Below are 18,985 nucleotides of genomic sequence, written 5' to 3'. Positions count from 1 at the left end.
GAGCTTGACTGTTTTGTGGACTGACTACTTTTTCTACGCAGCTCTTCTGTTTACTCTCACGGAACCACGAGGCGTGCTGGCTGCAGTTGTTTTTGTCTAGTCAAGGTAAGTCGCATGGTTCCAAGCTTCACATCTTGTTGCATTCTTAAAAGCAGCCCTGAAGCACTTCTTGAACGTAGTGAGAAAACAATGCTGCTTTGTTGTAGAGGCTGCTGTGGGCATATGAACCGTATATTACTGCACTACATGAAGCAGGGAATTTACAATCACATGTCAAACACAGCGAAAAATTGCTTCCTCTCGCTTTTGCAATGTTGCCACATTGAAAGCAGCTGGCCCACCAATGCTATTGGCTGATTCCGTGATCACAAGAGTATTCTCGGTAATATATAATTCCTAATTTGAGTTAAATAAATGAAATATGTCTGCAACCTCGAAAAGAGAATATTAATTTCATCTTTGAACTGGGCATAGCTGCATCGGCTGCGTGTGGCCTCTGAGATGGCAGCAACGTGCTGCATAGTGTAGTCCATCACAGGCCAGAACAGGGTGCCACGACACTCAACTGTTGACCTTTGCTGTGCTCTCTTGGCTTCTCCACTGTGTAGCTTCCAGTGCACTAGTAGACACGAAAATAGTAAGTCGGGTATTGGTGTGATTACTCTGCTTATAGTTGCAGTATTCGAAAAATGTTTACGGCATGTGATGACGTCTTCTCATAGTAAGGCCATTCTATGTTTAGTTAGAAAAGTGTTTCCGGGCCCCTTTGGAAAGAGTGGTTTTATGACATGTGGTACAATACCGCAATAAAACTTGTAAGATACACTTGAAAGGAGCAATTGCTCGCCTTGATTGCCAGGCTTGAGTATGCCTGTTGCTTTAACTTATACAACCCACCATCACCACTGAAATGAAAGTAACTGTTCTAACAGATATGTTTGCAAACCATCACCACAGCTAATGACGTACTGCAAGTCTGTGTGTGGATTAAACCATTTGCCAGAGTAATTGCACTCTACCATTGCTTTTTCATGATATATCAGAAAAATAGTGCTCAACATCATCATGTAGCATAGGATTTTGAGAGAAGCAGTTCCTTAAAATTATAAAGTAAATGCGACCAAAGCAAAACAACGGCACATATAGTTTTATTTGAAATACTGAATTGCACATCTTTATTGTAAATAATTTGTGGCTTCTTTCTTTTTCATGCTGTATTGCAGAGCAAACCTTCATGTGAGGCCTGCAGCAGGGCAAACATCTGTGGGCACGCAGTGGTATCCAAGAGGGAAGGGTCCATTGCTGTGGATTCTGCAGCTACATCATCACTTTATGTGGTCACCTTTTCTATAGTATTTTTAAATTATGTAAGGTCTGCATGTCCTTTATTTTATTAGTCAAGAAAGCCACTTTGTCATAAGATCAGGTGGTCATTTTTTGCTGCATGTTGTGCACATTTGCTTTGGATGAGTGATTGCACAAAAATCCCATTTATTACATATGTTACAAAATTTTATGCAGGTTATTAAAAACAATGTAATGCTTCAATTTATTTTTCAGCTCTATATATTAACATGCGTTGTCATAATTTTGCTTTTTACCATGCCCATGTAGGATAACCATTTACAAATGCTCCTGCAAGTACACCTATAAAAGCCTGCGTATTGTTTCCGAAATATAACAAAATTCTGGGAACGTCTAATTAAATTCTAATTTTGTTCTTGTCAAGATGTTTATAAAAGCCTCTATATATAATGCTTCCGAAGCCACTACTACACAATCCTGGGAACGTCTAATACAGTTCTTGAAGTTGTTATAGTCGAGATGTTTATTAGTCAACTTTTAGCGTAACGTTAGCAGGGCTTACTGAAGTACCTGTAGACGTCCAAGGCTAGAAAAGTTCTTGACCATGACAGCTATTAGACGTTTGAATTAGCCGTTCAAGACATTTTTAGACATCAAATAGCTGCTTCCGTGTTTCGTGGGTAGCTTCTAATCGTAGTCGTCGTCGTCGTCTTCACACTGCTCGCCTTTTCGTGATCGCATATATTGTTCCGTAGCACTACCCCCGGCTGCAAAATCGCCGTCCCGGAGGGTCTAAAGATCGGTCTCGGAAGCAGTGTAGTAGGCTTTGAGCCTACTGACATGCACGACATCACTAGATGCCAGAGGAGAGGACGAGGTTCAACCCACAGGAGCAATTTCGTAAGTCACAGGCGTCACCTGGCGCAGCACGCGGTAGGGCCCTGTGTATCGCGAAAGGAGCTTCTCCGAAAGTCCGACGTGACGAGAGGGCGACCACGGGAGCACGAGCGCACTAGGCGAAAACTGTACGTCACGATGGCGGGCGTTGTACTGACACTGCTGAGTGGTTGGTTTGTGAGGCAGTGAGTCGAGCACGGGCAAGCTGGCGTGAATGGTCGGCGAGGGCGATGGCGTCGCGCGCATACTCGCTCGCTGAGATCGCAGCAGGAGGAAGTGCCGTGTCTAGGGGCAAGCTAGGTTCGCGACCGTACAGTAGATAAAAAGGAGAAAATCCGGTGGTGTCGTGCCGGGAAGAATTGTACGCAAATGTTACGTAAGGAAGGGCAATGTCCCAGTCGTGGTGGTCCTTGGAAACGTACTTGGCCAGCATATCGGTAAGAGTACGGTTTAACCGCTCTGTCAGGCCATTGGTTTGAGGATGGTATGAGGTAGTCAGTTTGTGTTGAATAGAGCAGGAACGCACAATGTCAGCGATAACTTTCGAGAGAAAGTTTCGACCACGGTCAGTAAGGAGCTGTCGCGGGGCGCCATGAAGCAAGATAATGTCACGCAAGAGAAAGTCCGCGACGTCAGTGGCGCAACTGGTAGGGAGAGCCCGAGTGATAGCGTATCGGGTGGCGTAATCAGTCGCGACGGCTACCCATTTGTTCCCAGAGGATGACGTGGGAAAGGGACCAAGCAGGTCTAATCCAACACGAAAGAACGGTTCCACAGGGACGGTGATCGGCTGGAGATGACCGGCAGGTAGCACCTGAGGTGTTTTCCGACGCTGGCAGGGATCACAGGCAGCAACATAGCGTCGAACGGAGCGAGCGAGACCAGGCCAATAGAAGCGGCGGCGGACGCGGTCGTACGTGCTGGTTACCCCAAGATGTCCTGCAATGGGTGCGTCATGCATCTCAAAGAGCACAGTCTGTCGTAGCTGTTTTTGCACGACAAGAAGAAGATCAGACCGTCAGGGAGGAAGTTCATTCGATACAGAATGCGTCGGTAGGTGTAGAGCGCAGACGCTCCATAAGTGCTCACAGCGATAGGTCTCGGTACTGCTCATCGGCGATGTTAGCGAAGGCAGACACAGAGAAAATGCCGTTGGCGCTACTACTGTCGGCGTCGTCAGGCTCGTCGACCGGGTAGCGAGACAGGGAGTCAGCGTCCTTGTGCAGTCGGCCAGAGTTATAGGTGACAGTATACGAATACTCTTGGAGGCGTAAGGCCCAGCGACAATGTCTTCCTGTAGGATCTTTCAGTGAGCATAACCAGCAAAGCGCGTGATGGTCTGTGACAACGGAAAAGGGTCGGCCATATAAGTATGGGCGGAATTTCGCAACCGCCCAAACTAGGGCCAGACACTCACGCTCAGTGATGGAATAGTTGCGCTCCGCGGGTGAGAGGAGCCTGCTGGCGTAAGCGATAACAAGGTCGTGGCAACGCTGGCGTTGTGCCAGTACTACGCCAATTCCGTGACCGCTGGCATCAGTACGGACTTCGGTAGGCGCAGAAGGATCCAAATGGGCCAAAATGGGAGGCGTTGTGAGAATGTCGATTATATGTGAGAATGCAGAGGCCTCGTTATCGCCCCACTTGAAAGGGGCGTCTTTTTTCAAAAGCTCGGTTAGTGGTCGTGCTATGGCGGCGAAATTTCTCACGAAACGGCGGAAGTACGAACAAAGGCCGATGAAGCTGCGCACATGCCGTCATTGACATGCCAACTGGTCCCGTCGCCACTCATGAGGTCGCTGGAGTGACCTGTAACCCCGCGCAGGAGCCGACTTCGCCCGATGTTTTACATTGCTCCATCGCCGACATGTTGACTGTTTCTCAACGCGCCCAGCTTCTACGCCTTTCCGACAAGTTCCGTTCGTCTTTCGACTGCCAGCATTTTCCCTTGGGCCGCACGTCAACTGTTTGTCATTGCGTCGACATGCGTACTAGTGCGCCACTGCGACAAAGACCATATCGCGTATCCGCGACAGAGCGCCGTGTTATCGACGACCAAGTAGCTAACATGCTCAAGCGCGGCGTCATTAAGCCTTCGGACAGCCACAGGGCATCTCCCGTTGTTCTTGGTAAGAAGAAGGATGGATCGATACGATTCTGTGTCGATTACCGTCGTCCTAACAAAATAACTCGTAAAGATGCTTACCCTCTTCTGAGATTTGACGACGCCCTTGACTGTCTCCAAGGCGCGGAGTTCTTCTCTTCTATCGACTTACGCAGCGGCTATTGGCAAGTCGTCATGGCACCCGAAGACCAACCTACAACGGCCTTTGTAACACCAGATGGCCTATATGAATTTCGTGTCATGCCTGTGTAACGCCCCCGCAACATTTGAGCGCATGATGGACAATCTTTTGCGTGGTCTTAAGTGGAAAACGTGTCTGTGCTAAGCAGATGTGGTTATTTTTTCACCCGATTTTCCCACCCATCTCTGTAGGCTGGAGGAAGTGTTGCGGTGCCTAATTGCCGCCGGCCTTCAGCTCAACCTGAAGAAATGCCACTTTGGCGCAAGTCAGCTCACCATCCTTGGCCATGTAGTATCTAAACATGGCATTCTTCCTGACGCCGCCAAGCTTCGTGCAATTGCTGATTTTCCCAAACATTCCTCCGTAAGAGAACTTCGCAGCTTCCTTGGCCTGTGTTCTTACTTTCGCCGCTTCATTCGGAATTTTGCGTCCATCACCGCTCCTTTGAATCAGCTTCTAATGACTAAGCCTGGTCCTCCACTTGTGACGATGCCTTCCAAGAGTTGCGTCGTCTACTGACCTCGCCGCCTATACTGAATCACTTCGACCCGACAGCTCCGACCGAAGTACACACCGACGCCAGCGGTGTTGGACTCGGCGCTGTGCTCGCGCAGCGCAAATCTGGATTTGACGAGTACGTCGTTGCATACGCAAGCCGCACCCTCACCAAAGCCGAGAAGAATTCTTCCGTTACGGAGAAGGAGTGTTTGGCCATAATCTGGGCACTTGGTAAATTTCGACGCTACCTCTATGGCCGCCCTTCGACGTGATTACAGACCACGATGAACTTTGTTGGCTGTCCAGGTTGAAATGCCAATGCGATTAGCTCGCTCGGCTTTGCGGTTGCAAGATTTTAACGTGCGCGTTGTCTACAGGTCTGGCCGCCGCCACAACGATGCCGACGCGCTTTCCCGTTCACCCGTATCAACCGAAAGCGATGCCTGCCTCTCTGCCGTTGACCAAGTACTTTCGTTCCCAGCAGGCTGCGACATGGCTTCAGAACAACGCAAGGATGCCTGGATCTTACCGCTTCCTTTCAAACTCGTCGACTGTTCCTTCACCTTCTCGAGCTTTGCGCCGTCCAGCATCTCCCTTAGAAATTCGGGATGGACTTCTCTATCACCGGAATTACGTCTCTGACGTCCGCAAGTGGTTGTTCATACCTCGACATCTTCGTGGTGAAATATGTTCTGCCTTCCACACTGACCCGCAGTGTGCACATGCGGGTGTCTTCAAGACGTACACCCGCCTTCGCTCCAGGTTTTATTGGCGTAGCATGTACACCTTTGTCTGCAAGTAGATTCGATCGTGCCCTCAGTGCCAACGCCGCAAGGTTCCTGCTCAGCATGTCTCTGGTCCACTCCAACCAATCCCGTGTCCTGACGGGCCCTTCGGTCGCATTGGCATTGACCTGTATGGACCCCTTCCGAGAACGGCTTGCGGGAACCGCTGGACAGTCGTCCCCATCGACCATTTGACGCGATACGCAGAAACAGCCACTCTGCCTGCTGCCACCGCTCGCGATATAGCATCCTTCCTCCTGAAAAACTTTATTCTCCGTCACGGTGCACCTCGCGAACTTTTGAGTGATAGAGGACGTGTCTTCCTCTCCGAAGTCGTAAACGCGCTCCTCGCTAAATGTCGCATCGTTCATCGCACCACCACCGCCTACCATCCTCAAACTAATGGTCTGACGAAAAGATTTAACCGCACCCTTGGCGACATGCTCTCCAAATACGTCGCCTCTAATCACACTGATTGGGACCTCATTTTGCCATTCATCACGTTCACCTACAACACTGCACCACAGGCGACCACAAACTTCTGCCCATTCTTCCCCTTGTATGGCCGCGAACCTTCGACTACCCTCGACACCATTCTTCCGTAGAGACCCGACTCATCCGAATCTACGCCCCTCTCTAAAGCTGCCCGCCGCGCAGAGGCATGCCGTCAGCTCGCCCGTTCCTTTACAGCCGTCGACCAATGGAAACAAAAATCTAGACTTGACGATGATCATCCGCTTTGTCACTTTCTTCCGGACTCCCTTGTGTGGCTTTGGGTTCCCGCCGTTCCTGCTGGACTCTCATCCAAGCTTGTCTCCAAATATCAAGAACCCTACCGTGTTGTAACGAAGACATCACCTGTGAACTACATTGTCGAGCCTGTCACGCCACCTACGGACCAATGCTGTCGTGGTCGTGAAACCGTCCACGTGCAATACCTGATGCCGTATTACGACCCCATGATTCTATGTTCACCATGAGTCGCCAGGATGGCTCCTTTTCTTCCTGTTGGGGGCGATTGTAGAGAAGAGGAATGCCCGGCACCGCAGCCCCATCGCCAGTCGCCCGGGAGGCGAGAGCTCGAGATTGCCTGAGCTGCTGTGGTTGAGACACGCTTCCTGCTGCTCTTTTGTGCTGTATTCATTTTAGAGATGAAGTATTTTTCGCATAACTTAAAATCTCAAAGCTGACAATGATTCTATAATAGCGAAAAGTTGGAGTATTACGTCTCATTATACAGGCCCATTCTACCTACTCGTGGTCACCTGTAATGTGATTAGAAGCAGCCAGAGTATCCAGTACATTATACACGAAGTTTGTGCACGTTTTCATTATACTCATTGAGCATGCTTCTATGAGCAGCGTCATTCAGGGCTGTCCAATATCGCAAGGGTTCTTAGGAAAAAGATGCTTCTTGAAAATCCTTGAAGGCTATGCAGTTCTCATATGTAGCAATGCGATTTGTTCACGATGCTAGTAATTTGGTCACCTGTTTTGGTAGCTGTGGGCACGAAAAATTTAGACACCTAACCGCACCAAAATCCAGCTATTATGAAAACAGAATTTCAATCAAAAGAGTCCATTTGCCGCTGTGGTGGTTTGAAGGAAGGCGATAGAATAAGCTAATCATAGTAGAGAGGGAAGTAAACAATCCACGCAATCACTCTATCGCATTGTTTGACAAAATAAATGAACGAAAAATTATGCATACAGTGATTCAGATATCAACACAGGAATGTTCAATTGTAGAAATTACACTTCACCGCTACAGAGTAGCGAAGTTGCTCTGAAAAGTGGGACCAATATTTCCGACCGTCCAACAAAGGGTGAAGTGCTCAACTATGCACACAGTGTGTACCGCAACACTTGCGTTGTTCACCGCAGTAATGCGATTCTGTAATGGAGACAACTACGACAAACTGTCTGCATTTCTACCGCAGCAAGCAACGACAAAAGTGAAACATCTTCAACCGAGCCAAAAATAAGCCAAGCGTGTTCCGGACGGTATGCACCGGCATGCCGCTGGAAAAAGGGGGTCCATACCTCGAGGTTCAAAATCCACAGACACGGCATGCGCTTCAGCGTAGCCATCAATTTGCGGTTAAGCAAGCGACGCTTTTGCATTTTCTGCTCCACAGCAGCATCTTCCAGGCAACGAGGGAGCACCTTGAAAACCAGCACGACGGGGGCCACGTCTCGTTGATAAATCAAGGCCTAAAATTTAAAAGAAAACACAACCATCAGCACTTAATGTCTAGAATTTTGTGATTTCAGTAGACTTACCTTGATGTTGTCGCATATTTCTTTTGGATCCATGTTGCTTTCAACGTCGTTTCCGCCAACATAAATAAAGAACGGCAAAATTGACACGCTGGAGGCGCGTCGTGGAGAGCGCTCTCGCGAGCCGCACTGCATTGTAGCCAGCAAAACTGAATGTGTAGGTTTTAATAGAATCAGTTAGGCGCAGGCGCAACATATTTGAGAACTTTACCTGACTGTCGCTGACAATGACACCGCGCAAGGACGGCGTCTCTGAACACGATCAAGCGAGGGGTAACAATACCACGTGAATGTCGACCTAGGTGAGCCGGCAGAAACCACAGGGATTCAGCAGCAGCACCTAGCAGCGTCTTTCCCTAGGCGTACAAGTACCTATCTGGGGGGTAGGGAGTACACCCCTGACCTACGTCATACCCGGTTTCACTCCAAACCGGTACAGCCGGCCTGCGGGGAGACGCTTCTCTCCCGTTTAGTGAGTGCGGTGGCCAATGGTTGCCTACCGAGCTTGGCGGGCCAATGAAGATGATGCCCGAGGGGGCGTCACATGCTTGTCACAAACGTACAGAAATCTAATTGAGCCACTGATAAAGCATGTTTGGAATAGCACACACACCGGTGCCCACACACCTGAAGAGATGCTTTTAAAATGAACTGAATATACAACCCCGAACGTATTGCATGCCACGTAAACAGATTAGCAAACAGAGTTGGGATAGAGAGTATGAAATGGAAATGAACTGTGTAAAGTGTGTAATTATCAAAACTTCTTGCAGTTTGTATGCAGATATGTTATCCTAAACATGTTTCAACGTAAATTAAAACACACGTTTTCAAAGCCCAGCAGTGTTACTTAGTCTGTGAAGTCAGACTGGGGAAGTTGCATGAGAAAAGCATCAGTCCATTTTTGTATCAGGTGTGCTCCAGTTCATTAATACAAAATTGCATTTGCAAATTTTGCGAGACGGATGTGCAACATTTAATGCATATCAAAAACAGGATTACTGTTGCAATAAAGCTTATTTACAAAGGCAAAACAAAGCACTTTCTGGACTGTGGATACTAACTGCAGCTCTAACATGTCAGGATGAGTTTATGAATGCCATAAATTAGACACTACCAACGTAATTTCATTAAAACTTCTTTCTGGGCTAGTTGCTGCATACTTGCTTTGAAAATTATGGCGCTAACACATGCATCCAAGAGCAGTTTAACCTGTGTAGCCTTCAGTACGCGACAGCAAAGGAGACTATTAGCAACAGCCCTCATATGATAGTGTTTGGAGTCTTTGGTTCAAACCGCAATACAGTGTTCAAAAATAAAAGTTTAGAGTTTTCTTGTTTCATTAAGAAAAAAGACAGTGTCTTGGTCATTCCGCCACAGTTAATGGATAAACTTGCACCAGCTACATTGAGTCAAAGAAGCTGAAACTAACAAAGTGAGGAAGACAGATGCATGGTGTAAAAGTGACGCTGCTGTGTCAAGTAGCACAAGTGCTCACTTAAGGCATCATTCAGCTGCTTTACATGCCTCTGCATACAGACTGAAAAGCTTTACATCTTCACCATCTGCTAATGATGCACTGTTTGTTCACTGTGATCACCCACTCAAGGCAGTCGGTTAAGTAGGGTCCTTTGCTACATGTAAGGACACCGATCCCAAACCATACATAAGTATTGTAAAATATTGTCATGTTTTGGCTACCGCAACTGTTCATCAGCAGCTGCATCACTACTGCCAACATGTAGGCCATGCAATTCCCCAAACACTTGCTCAACAAGTGTACAACAATAAAGAGTGGCAAATTGGGCTATCTGGTTCATTAGGAAAACAAGAAGCTATCGCAAGAAAAAAAAGCGCTCTAGAATTTTGATGGCTCTGGCTTGTTTAATATATTCAAACATCAAAAAGCTGATTCTTACAGAACGGCGTAAAGCGTGGTGCACTGTTACCAACTGCTGTTTTTTAATGTTATACCTGTTATTACCAGACATTCATGTACCATGGCTGAAGACATACTGTTCATTGTTACCATGTCTTCAGCACGGGAATTAGCCTGTAGCATAAAGGTTTGGTATTGTCGATACAGAAATATTGTGGTCTATTTCCATAAACGCACAAAGGCGCATAACTTCGCTGGGTGTTACATAAACTAGTGGCTCTTGGCTCTTCTCTTCTGAAGCAGACTGAAAAGTGCTTTGTATGAATTTCAACAGGAAATAATTTCTGGCATTGCAGAACCATACAAGAATTCGCTCCAGTAAGAATTCTACACGTGAGAAAAAAACGCACCTGGGAAGCTGACAAACACACTGTTTTTAGTCTTTGTAGTCCAAGTGTATTGGAAAGAGTGGAATGTTTGTTGGTTGATGACCATTCGGTAATATTCCGGGACACTTGTTGAGTCACAGCCACGGTTGTGGACAATAGCCTGCTTTTCACTTTCGTCCAAGTTCAGGCACAGCTTTCCAGTGTCTAACAAAACCGTCTGCTGAGCAGCTCTCCTCTCCTGTACACCAAGAAAACTGACTGCTTCTGGTGAAGTATTTAAACTAGCTTTAGCTGCCTGTAACTTTCGAGCAAGTACATAACGTTCCAATATTTGTAAAGAAACACCATTAGCTCCAATGACCAGTTTCACAAGAAGTCCATTTTTACCTTCAAATACAAATGAAGAATGCGATCAAAGAGGTCCTGGTTCAGCGACATGCACTTTAGGAATATGCAGAATTTGGTGTACATTGTATGTCATTGCTCCCAATCGGTACAAAGACTGTGTTCTCACAACAAACTCTTAGAGAAGATTAGATGATCTCATTATGTCATCTGAAGCGACCGTAGAAGTATATAGGTGCCCTCGACAAGCAAACTGAAATGTCTGACATACTTATCTGGCAAACAGCCATGAAGACATGGTAATTAATAATGAAGAACCCACAACTTTTATTCACTAGCTTTCCAGATTGTGAAGTCTGATAATCTTCGTGGTGCACGTGTGAACCAATTCGGTGGCTTGATTGCCAATAACCTTCTGTTTAAAGAGGCTAAACTTTGTTGGGGACCAATGTAAACATCTTCTTCTTTTAAATGTGATCCCATTTTTATTCTTTTTAAGCTGTTGTATGGTGTATATTTGTTGTTTAGGCTTGTTCCAATAATCTTTCCTTTGCAAATCCTGGGCTTCATATTTTATTTATATGTATTGTCTTTTGTGATAATACAAATACATTATTTCTTATTCATTTTTTGGGCAATCGAGGACGCATGCTTTTCCTCGAAGCACATTACACCTATACAACACACATAGATACTGATAGACTATAGATCTGGCACACTAATATGAATACACTATTACACTCATAAAAAAGTACGGACGATTACGTTACTTCCTCATGCGAAATTTGAGCGCAGCAAATAAGCTGTTTCACCTTTTCGATAGATTGAGGCAACGAAATCGAGCAACACATGTATGCGCTATCACAGAATTTTTTTTTATTTTTCACACGTATTCCTTTAACAAAGACTCCACTAACAGTTCTTGACAGTCATGAAGGAAGCTTTGTGGTCGGAGAAATAGACTGATATATGTTCGACTTGGTACACCAATGCTTGATTCTCAAAGACGAGATCTATACAAGTGCCTCGCGAGGTTGTCACAGCCGTGGGACGCGTTACGAGCGAGAGGAACGGGATGTTCTCCCGCATAAGTGTTAGGAAATTGCTGTTTGTCTTTATGTCAAGCCGCCACCGATCTGGCTCTCTGATTGCCACCGCACAGGGCGAACGGCAGCGGCAATTTCGGCTCGGGCGGTGCACATATACAGATCCGCCGCCTCCGATCTGGCTCTCTGATTGCCACCGCACAGGGGTTGCATTGGAGGAGGAGCGAAGAAAGGAATTAAGTTCGAGCCGGCGCTTTGACAACCGGAGACTCGCAGGAAGAGGGGGGAGGGGGCTGCGTGTACACCCAGCGGCAAACGATGGGGGCAGAAGCGCGCGCAGCAAGCGGACAACACGATAAAGGGAGGAGGGAAGAGATAGCAGCGACTGACTGATGCCGCTGACGCCGATAGTGAGTCAACCCCAGCTGCGGAGTTGGTTTCAGGGACAACGCCGCCGATGCCGACACAAACAATATGATACCCTCGCTTCCGCAGCGCTAAGAACCAGGTCTAGCCGTGGGAAGGTGGTCACGTATTCGTCGACGTGCCGGGGCCTACGTGAAATAACCGGCGCGTGGGCAACTGAAGAGCACCCTATCCGCCACACAAGAACAGGGGGGGGGGCCTTTCCTCCTCTTTCTGCATGGCGGCGACGGTGTTCTATGCAGTCACGTTATCTTGACTCTCTAGCGGCGTCAGCGGCATCCAGCGGTATCAGTCGGTCGCTGCTAGCGCTGGGGGGATGAAAGGGGGGGCGGAGCTGGTTACGAGGCCGACGACAACGCCGACGACGACGCGAAACCCAGGAACGGACGCCAAAGAGCTGCGCTCTAAAAGAATACACTAGTAGACTTGTACAAGCAGAATAGCACGGATACATCCAGAATAGAACTAAAAGGAATTTTACCAGTGCATCATGTTACGACTTTGAGGTGGTCCCGTAGCGCTCGTCACCCGTTTCGTGACAGAGCGTTGGTAGCGAAGACTCCGAGTCAGGCGTCGGTGAGAATAACAAAAGGGACTTTATACACTATATACAGGTCATTATACAGGACATGAAGGGATCGGCACTGGGGCCGAGAGCTCACAGCAAACGCGACTGTTCTCGCACGGCGACGTCCGGCGAAAACGCGTGACACATCTCACTCCAGTCGAGAGCGGCACTCTGCTCCCGGTGGGTCGGCGGATCCGGTTTTCCAGGCGGCGCGCCGCGGCTTATAAGCCCCCAGAAACCATTGTCACTCAAACGGCCCAATACAAAGTGAGCACTCGACGGTCGTCGGAAGAGGTCCAACCAGCGACCACGCTGGCCACCCCGTTCAAAGTTGGCGGGCGCGGTGACCTCCAGGGAAGGGGAGGTACGGCGCCGGGCTGTCTGGCACTTGGCGACACGTTTGAACATGTTGCCCGCCGATGCTTCTCCGGAGGACACCACTGCCTGACGGCTCAGCATCTTGACTTGTCAAGGGAGAATTAGGGCGCTGTGCCTTTCGGCGCAGCCCCGGGTTTGTCCAAAGGGCGCTCGCAGGAAAATTCTCCATCTTGCAGATTCGGAATCCGGGCTTGTGGTAATGGCACAACAGCATCCCCGCCCTCAGATAAGGCGCCGGGAAGACGAGCTGCCTCCACGTGGCTCGGATGCCAGGCGCGCACGTTCGTCAGGCTCGTCCAAGTTTACGTCCAGTGTCGGGACGCCAGGTCACTTCACGTGCCCAGGTCCCACTCGCCAGGACAGGAGCTCGGCTCACCGCGTTGTCGCCAAGGCACCTCAACCAGCTCCGCTCGGGTCGTTCCTAAGCCCTTGCTTCTCGCCACTGGTCCCGGTTAGTCGTTCTGCAGCTTGCAAAACCGACCGGCAAAAGGCAACACCCAACACGAACAAGTGCCCTCTGTCTCCCGTCAAACACCAGACAAGGCTATAATCCAAATCAACCTAACTGAATTGCTATCCCCATTTTTGCTCCCGCTGCAACAAGAGGCAGGTGTACGATCTAGTATACAAGGCTCAAACAACCCTTTTCAAATGAACAACACACCAAAAGATCAGGGACAATTAATAATCAGCAATAACAATGACAAATAGAATGGTCCCCTTGAAATCACTTGGACCGAAAACATACTACTGAGGAAGCAAATGAGGTCATTCATTTTTCCCGGCGATATTTTCGCGGAATCCGAAGCTGCTTATATTTGCGACCCTGCTTATCCGTGTAGCGGCGGTACAATAAGCCAGACTCCTCGTAAAATGAAACCCTCTTTATTTTCACTCCCAGTTTGACGCTCTTCATCAGATCGGCTATTGAACAGTCTTCCTTTTGCTCGCGAATCAGAGTTTCTCTTTCAACTGCAGCTAGCTCCTGCCAGCTGGCGGAAACCGGAGCGAGTGTGGAGCCCGCGTCGCCTAATTGCGGCGTCGCGTCTATATTGCGGCTAGCACTGCACGCGTCACTCCCACTCACCTCCAGGACCCGCTCGCCTAGGCCAGCCTCCGAGCTCTGCCTCTCCCGTGACTGCTCGCCACTCAAGTTACCTTGATCAGTCCGTGTGCCGCACCGCCTTTCGCTCACCGACGCAAAGTCATGTTCCCTCGACAGCGGGAGCGCTTTGGATCGCGTGAGCGCCATGTACGCCACGTCGGCAAAGTATGATTTGCCCTGATCCTTCAGCAGCTGCTCCGAGTTATTTGAGAAGAGGTAGGAAAAGTGCTCCGGGAGGGCGGCTGACACAGCGGCTTCGGTGCTAAGTTTCCCAAACTCTCCTTCAATGATAACCGTTGCGATCGGTAAACAGACACTCTCCTCCTCGGCCACTTGCCGTATCCTAGCGCACTCTCCCGTAAGATCACTCGAGGAGACGAAAGACGGGTGAACAACGTCCATAGTTGCTGCAGAGTCCCGAAGTGCACGGCACTTCTTACCGTTTATCTTAATTTCCTGCACATAGGGCTCCAATAGACGTATGTTTTTGTGAGTTTCCTGTATTGTTGCAAAAGCAATTCTCTCTGGGCAGCTTGCAGCGATGTGCCCTTGCTTTTTGCAATTGTAGCAGGTTAACGGTTTCCGTTTTTCAAAAGAACGCGTCGTATCGTTTCGCTGTTTTGTTGCAAAAGCAACTTTCTCTGGGCAGTTCGCAGCGATGTGCCCTTGCTTTTTGCAATTGTAACATTTCCGTTTTTCGGGCTTCCCGGAAAACCCATCTCTCCTATCTGCTTTTTCTACGCGCACTGCCTTGCTGTGCAAGCTGCGGCGGGTGTAATACTCTTCCGCTAACTCTGCTGCCTTGTTTAGCTTAACCTCCTTTAGCCTATCTTGCAGCCAGAGCCTGACATCCTCATCAATGCAACGGTAGAACTGCTCCAACGCGATGCATTCGACGATTTTGTCGCGGTCGTCGTAAACCTCTTCGCCCTTCAGCCATTCCACCAGATCGGCTTTTAGACGAAACGCGAAGTCAACATTCGACTCCTTGCCCTTTTTTGCATACCGGAACCTCTGCCGGAAAGCTTCGGGCGACAATTTGTACTTCCGCAGTAGCGCTTCCTTCACATCACTGTAGCTCTCAAACGCCTCTTTTGATAAGCAAGTTATTACGTCTGATGCCTCCCCAGGAAGCAAGGCTAACAGATTCTGTGCCCAGAGGGATCGCTCAATGCTATTCCGTTCGCACACGTGTTCAAATTTCACGAGGTATTTGGCCATATCCTCTCCGACGACAAAGGGTGGAAGTTGATCGCGTATTCTTGGAACGTTAGAAGTGAGACTAGGCGCCGGCGAGCTGTTTCGAGTCTCCAACTCTTTCATTTTAAGCTCGTGCTCGCGACGTTCCCTTTCTGCCTGCAACTCCCGACGTTCCTTTTCTGCCTGCCACTCCCGACGTTCCTTTTCTTTCCTTTCCTCCTCGCAACGTTCCTTCTCCCTCTTTTCCTCCTCGCGACGTTCCTTTTCTTTCCTTTCCTCCTCGCAACGTACCTTCTCCCTCTTTTCCTCCTCGCGACGTTCCTTTTCTGCCTGCCGCTCCCGACGTTCATTGATATCCGCCCAGGCCTCTTCGGCTTCCTCAGCCGTTACGTCCCCAGTCCTCATGACCTCAAGGATCGCATTCTTTCTTTTGGTTGAGCCCAACTCAATGCCCAACTCCTCACAAATTTCGAGAAGTTCCTTCACCTTGTACTTCTCCATCGTTCACACTGTCCTCCTGCTGTTTACCCTTTTTGAATATACCTGCCGTACGCTACTATAATGCTACTAGTAAGACATATGCAAGTATTTCACACACTGCCCTGTTTACCCCCTCAGCATCCCCTGGTTTTCAAAACACTCTTACTAGGCTTGAAACACACAAGGTTATCACAATGCAACACCAAATCCTTCCCTAAGCTACTATAACCTGTGTCAGAGAAAGTCTGGTGTTTGAGGTAAACTTCAGGCACTCACCGCGCCGACGTAGCTGATGCCGGTCAATCCCGTAGCTGCCATCCACTGTTACGACTTTGAGGTGGTCCCGTAGCGCTCGTCACCCGTTTCGTGACAGAGCGTTGGTAGCGAAGACTCCGAGTCAGGCGTCGGTGAGAATAACAAAAGGGACTTTATACACTATATACAGGTCATTATACAGGACATGAAGGGATCGGCACTGGGGCCGAGAGCTCACAGCAAACGCGACTGTTCTCGCACGGCGACGTCCGGCGAAAACGCGTGACACATCTCACTCCAGTCGAGAGCGGCACTCTGCTCCCGGTGGGTCGGCGGATCCGGTTTTCCAGGCGGCGCGCCGCGGCTTATAAGCCCCCAGAAACCATTGTCACTCAAACGGCCCAATACAAAGTGAGCACTCGACGGTCGTCGGAAGAGGTCCAACCAGCGACCACGCTGGCCACCCCGTTCAAAGTTGGCGGGCGCGGTGACCTCCAGGGAAGGGGAGGTACGGCGCCGGGCTGTCTGGCACTTGGCGACACGTTTGAACATGTTGCCCGCCGATGCTTCTCGGGAGGAAACCACTGCCTGACGGCTCAGCATCTTGACTTGTCAAGGGAGAATTAGGGCGCTGTGCCTTTCGGCGCAGCCCCGGGTTTGTCCAAAGGGCGCTCGCAGGAAAATTCTCCATCTTGCAGATTCGGAATCCGGGCTTGTGGTAATGGCACAACAATCAGTTGTATCGTTTCATAATGCAATATACAAAACTGACAGAATTTTTATCAGTCTATCTATCAGATTTTTTGCTAAGGATATTGCTCACAAAGGAACGGGTCTGAAAAGAAGATGCTAAAAATAGGCATCAAGAACTGCTTTAGTTCAACAGTATTTAGCAAAATTCGTCAACTATGTATATATTGTCATGTAGTAGTGACAATAATAAAGAACACATTATCAAAACACAGCAAAACTTTGAATGACGATATGTGACGAGCACGTGACGCCCTCTCGGGCATAATCTTCGTTGGCCCTCCAGTCTTGGTGGGCAACATTGGTCACCACACCAAATAAACATCGACGACCACAGCTGCTCGCGGTCAGTCATCGTTCACCACGCTGCGCAGCGTCTCTCTGACCGAGGGTGCCTCGAGCACCCCCTCGTCCACGAACCCGGTTGGGCGAACCTGTGCCCACAAAAGCAGGCTACACTCAAAGCACAACGACAGCAGCGAACACAGTAGGCCATCGTCGAAATATGATCAGCGGGTCAAGCGCGTCGGCTTTTATACATCACTCGACGAAGGTTCTAACGTAATCGCTGGTGCACCCACGTGGTTTCCAGAAATTACTATGCAATTCGTGTGGCGCATATTCGATCTGATAATACATGGTGCGGCGCAAATCATACGGGCGCATCTTGCGCGGAGCTATAAACTTTTTAGCCGCTGAAAAGCGGTCACCGGAGAGACAAAAACAAGTACACGTCTCTCTCTCTCCTTTCTCTATCTCTCTCTCTCTCTCTCTCTCTCTCTCTATACATACATACATATATATATATATATATATATATATATATATATATATATATATATATATATATATATATATATATATATATATTGCAGTTAGGAAGCTCTGCTGTAATCATACTTTCGCTAAAAATTAGAAGGCGACTTCATGATAGTAAAATATAATCTGTAGACCTCCGTTTAGCACAATTAGGTAACGAACTTCAGTAGATGCGGGGACAAGTGTTGGCCCTCATGGTTCATCAAGTCGATCCAAGGTCTGATCCTACTTTTAATGGGTATATATCTCAGGGGAGCAGACACCGCGGAGATTGCCCGCCTACGCCGAGGCTGTCGGCTGCACAACGCCAACGCCGAGAGCTTGACTGGCCAACCCTTCAGGTACGGCCCGATCTGGCACTTTTCGGTCGCGCGAATTCATGACGTTGCGTAAAACAGTTGACAAACGGGTGCGATTTGAGGTGCATGCCTCTAATCTGACTAAATATTTAGCCTCAGGCGTGGCACCGAAGGGCCTTCAGGTAAAACAGAAGCCAGCAATGGACACATTTGGTGAAAACGAAAGAGAGCAGTGGGATACTATAACTGCGGGAGACATCGCTTGGAGGCCTCGCAACTGTTGTTGCGGAGACAACAGCTGTTGTTGAGGAGCAGCTGTTGTTGGATAATCAAATCTCCGAGAATTAGAAGCGCTGGAACTGGCAAAATACGAGGAAAAGAAAAATGTAACATCAAAGCAAAACAAAGAAAGAAACGCGAGCGTGACAATGTCCCAACGGCCACCAGCAGTGACTCTGAAAGTCAAAATCTTCAATTCGAACCAACCGATTGTCCTGAACAACCAGCGAAAGAAAGCCCTAGACAACGGGCAATGCCTGAAATGTCACAAATTTGTCGAGTAGCCCATTGTCCAGTGCCCAAATAAATCTCATTTCAAAAGATCTAACGTTTTGTCGGGCATGCGGGAGGATGAACGAGTTTCAATTGTTCCAAGATTTGGATGATTTCACGAGAAATGTACGCCTAAGCGAGCACTTCTTCGATCGTACAACTGCAGAGGGGAGTCGTGACCTGGACTCTCCAATAAATCATGGAGACCTCGTGAGGCACGCGATAAATATTTGGACATGTACATTTGCGCGGTTCATAGTCATCATCATCATCATCATCAGCCTAGTTACGCCCACTGCAGGGCAAAGGCCTCTCCCATACTTCTCCAACTACCCCGGTCATGTACTAATTGTGGCCATGTTGTCCCTGCAAACGTCTTAATGTCATCCGCCCACCTAACTTTCTGCCGCCCCCTGCTACGCA

Source organism: Dermacentor variabilis, chromosome 7 (assembly GCF_050947875.1).
Source record: "Dermacentor variabilis isolate Ectoservices chromosome 7, ASM5094787v1, whole genome shotgun sequence".
NCBI lineage: Eukaryota > Metazoa > Arthropoda > Arachnida > Ixodida > Ixodidae > Dermacentor > Dermacentor variabilis.
This window is presented reverse-complemented; position numbering follows the sequence as displayed.